This window comes from Microtus oregoni, unplaced genomic scaffold (genome assembly GCF_018167655.1).
Source record: "Microtus oregoni isolate MIOR12 unplaced genomic scaffold, Mior012 000018F_ref0000195, whole genome shotgun sequence".
Lineage (NCBI taxonomy): Eukaryota > Metazoa > Chordata > Mammalia > Rodentia > Cricetidae > Microtus > Microtus oregoni.
Window position 1 is genome coordinate 13,700,001 of NW_024543077.1, and position 4,298 is coordinate 13,704,298.

The 4,298-nt window shown below is 37.3% G+C and overlaps 1 pseudogene; it reads left to right on the plus strand.

Annotated features, from left to right (window-relative positions):
* Positions 1 to 563: 563 nt before the first annotated feature.
* LOC121458655 lies at positions 564 to 3,605 on the plus strand (annotated as a pseudogene).
* The last annotated feature ends 693 nt before the right edge of the window (positions 3,606 to 4,298 follow it).

Below are 4,298 nucleotides of genomic sequence, written 5' to 3' on the forward strand. Positions count from 1 at the left end.
TTCAGTTTCATTAGTTCCTTTCTACCTATCGTTGAGCTTATTGCCCCGGCTATCAATGTTCTATTCAGAAAGTCATCTCCTGTGTCAATGTGTCTAAAAACAGTATCAACGAAACAACTCCTAGACTCCTGATGATATTCTGCTATACTCATACATCAGTACCTTATCCAGTCATCAGAGAGGCTTTCTCCAGAAGTAGATGGGGAAAGATGCCGAGATCCACAGCCACACATTAGAAGGAGAGAATCTAAATGGAGGTGTCTATCATATCCCTCCTCTCAGAGCTCAGGGAACCATACAGAAGAGGAGACAAAGACTGTAAGAGCCAGAGGGGTGGGGGACACTAGGAGAAAAAGGCTCTGAAATCAATTATGTAAACTGCATATGAGCTCACAGAGACTGAAGCAGTAAGCACAGGACCTACAGGGGTCTGCACCAGGTACTCTGCATATATATTATAATTATCAGCTTAGTATTTTTTAGGAGATTTCTAAATGTGAGAATAAGTGGGTCTCCTACTCTGGTACCTGCTCTTGAAACTCCTTTCCTCCTTTTGGGTTGCCATGTCCAACTTTTCTAAGGTAGGTTTTGTGTAATCTTATATTTTAGTTTGTTATGCTTGGTTGTTATCTCTTAGAAGTCTGTTCTTTTCTAATGAGAGACAGAAAGGAATTGGGTCCTGAATGTAAGGGAGATGGGGAGTAACTGGGAGGACTAAAGGAAACACTATAATCAGGATATATTGTATGAGAAAAGAATCTATTTTCAGTTAAAGGGAAAGAAAGAAAAAAAGGAAGCAATATTAAGTAAATCTTAAAAAGAGTTTGTATAATAATTCACAAAGATGCCTGAAGAAAGCTGGTCCAGAAGTCCAGATTTAGGTATGAAAGAATTATGTCAGAGGAAGATGAAAAATACCCATAACCCAGGAATAATGAACAAGAACACAAACAAGAAAAATGGATGGTGCTAGAGATGTGAATATAGCCTGGGGCCCAATGAAATGGCAATAGGGAATAGACTGGCCCTCGGAAACAGGGAGCCAGGGATGGAGACTGATGAGAGCTACCTTAAATGCAAGTTGCTTTGTTTATAATTAGATGCTGAAGCAGTAACTAACAGAAGGTGACTGCTATAGCCAAGGAATTAAGAAAATGGTAGCTCAACCAAGAAAGTAATATTGCTCTGTTAGAGGTGATGAGATGAGTTATAAGTGAAGATTTGGTGGTGTAGGGCAAATAGAACTCCCTGCCATACAGTTGGGGGACAATTGAGGCATAAAATGAAGGGAAAAATCTAAGAATATAAATCTGATAAGTCTCTCTTCCTCTGTCCATCAACCATAATTTCAAGTAAGGCAAAAAAGGAGAACAATGAGCAAAGAGAAAGAGATGGAGAGAAAGAAAAATTAAATTTGTTTTATTTTTTTATTTGTTTGTTTGTTCATCCGTCCATGTGTTTGCTTACTTTATTTATTTATTTATTTACAGTGAAAGACTTAATTCAGTACAGAATGATCAAAATTGTGGGGTATCCTTGGGAAAAGAGTAAGATATCACAATGACTTTCCCTTCTGAGAGGGAGATTTCTGATAAGACCTGAAACCGCAGTTTCAAGTGCCCGCTTACCAGGAGTCATTTTCCCAAGGTCAGGCATTTTTTAGGTAAGCAAGGGTCTCCATCCATTCCCTCTGAGGAACTCTCAGGTCCTGACATTAACATCTGACTGGCACCTATTGTCAAGGCCAATGGTACACTCCTCAGCCCCTCCCTGACCTGACCTGAGAAGCCACACCCCACCCCAGTTCACAGGCCCCTCTTTATCTATCTATCTATCTATCTATCTATCTATCTATCTATCTATACAGCATAAAATATGGATTCTCTTCTCAATGAAATGCTGTTGGCAGCCATTCGATGAATTTATTCTCATCTCAGATCAGATCCTGTCCAGCAGGGATGTCTTCTTTCCATGTTTCTTCTTCTTTTGTTTGTTGCAGTCAGTCCAGATGTGCCAAAGTGAAATTTTGTTAAATATATTTCTTACTAGAATGTGGTTGGTATAAGAAAAAAGTTAATAAAAATGCAAATTCTTCCATGCTATATAAGCCAATTTTTCTTACAAACTCTGTATTTGTAAGATTAAATTTCCCCTATTTATTAAAATGTTAATAAAGAGTAAGGAGATTACATCAAAATCCTGACATAGTGTTTGTCTCACTCTATATTATACAAATAAACTGAGTTTGTTTAAGAAATAAAACGGAAAAGTATATAGAGTATCCCCATCAATAATCCAAACCAGCTCAGAAATTCTTAGACATAGTTCATGTTTTCATAAACCACTATCTGCCATCATTGATTTATACTATTTACATATTTTCTTCCTATAAAATACAGCTGCCTCTGGTTCATCTGAAAGATATGTTTTGCTCCCTGAGACCAAGGCAATGCAAAGCAATCTTATATCAATATATTTCTATTGTGAACTGAGCCTCTGTTATGATTTTTTCTAAGTCAACGTCAAAGGGACACATAATTCACCAATCGGGAAGAGACAAAGGAACACAGACACCATCAATGAGGAAGAGACAGAATAAGCACAACAATAAAACTCCCTCAAACTCATTCACAATTGAGTCTTCCAGGTAACTCGGATCTACACTTGAAATACTATTACAGTTCTACCAACAATCTGACATGGGAGCAATACTTCCCTTTACTGTGTCAGAGGATTTTTCATTATTTACAAGTTATCAAACAAGGTAATGTGTCATAAGGCATTTTCATACACACTTCCTTGTGCTTTGTTGTGAAGTATTCTCCATACTTTTCCTAGCTGTAACTCCCTTCTTCCTCCTTCTCCTCCTGACCTGTCTTTTTATCTGCTCTCAACCACATGTGCTCCATTGTCTTCCATTTCTGCTTCATTTCCTAGTTTCAGTACATACACACATGTAACATACACTACTATTTATATAAATGTTATTTATAGATTTTTAAAATATTATTGTCTTTCTGGATCTGGCTTATTCCATTTAACATAATGATTTCCAGATCCATCTATTTTCATGCAATTATTATGAGGCCACCTTTCTTTTTGGGTGAATATAATCCATTCTATTCATCATGTTTTCTCTATTGATTCATCTTCCAATGGACTACTTGACTGAATTCATTGCCTAAATATTGAGAATGGTACAGTAATAAAATAGTTGGATACACGAAACATTCCTCACAATACATCATTAGGAGAACTAAACTAATTCTCATGAAATTTGTGTTAACAAATATTTTAAATTGTACATTCATATACATATATACACCATATATACATAAGATTTCCAGAAGCAATGTCATAAGTTTTTAAACAATATTACTAAGTCTTAAAATTTTAAAGAAAATTAACAAGAGGTCCAAGAATTTATCATTGAAGTTAACTGATGACAGACATGTACTAGGAATACTAAAGGACTTTGATCCTTTCTGGATCTTGTGATTGATGAGTGTGTGAAGATGGCAACTAGCGACCATCAGAATAATGTCAGAATGGTGGTCACACAAGGAAATGGAGTCATCATTTACGAAGCCTTGCAAAGAGTCTAAACAATGTCTCTTTAGCACAGGAGTCTGCATCACTCCCCAAAGGCCTGTTTGGCTCTGGGGCCGAATTGGGTCATGTACATTTTCCTATGAAACATTTTGCTAAATAAACCTTAGTGGTACAAAAATAAAACAACTTCGACCTAACAAAAGGTAGCTATAAAACTTATAGTGCAATTATGTATATAAACATATAAATATCTATATTTGTGTGTACTTTTAATTTTCTATTCAACATTACAATAAAAATAATTTTCAGTATAATGACAAATAAGAGTTTTAAAACAAAAAAATCAAAAGGACAGAGGAATGTCTTCATTTATTTCTCACATAATATATTTAGGAAGCCAAAAAATTTACAAAAGGTTATTGGAGCCAGTAAGATATTTGTCTAGCACACTGATATACAATGAAAATATCTAGGCAGGGCTGTCTTTCTTTCGCACGACCCAGCCCCCCCAGCACCCCTCCCCAACCCTGCCCTGCTGTATGATAGGACCAGTGCTCAAGTACAGTTTCAAGCTCCTAAACTAAGGCAACCCACCCAGAGCTGTGAGTGCCTGCCTACCGGGCAGGCCTCAGGGTCCCCTGTAAGGGAGCCAGGCACCTTCAGCTCCGGCGCCAGGCTTCCTGCGCACTCCTGGATACCATGCCCCCCCTTGCTCCATTCATCCTGTTGGCCCTGGATCATTGGGC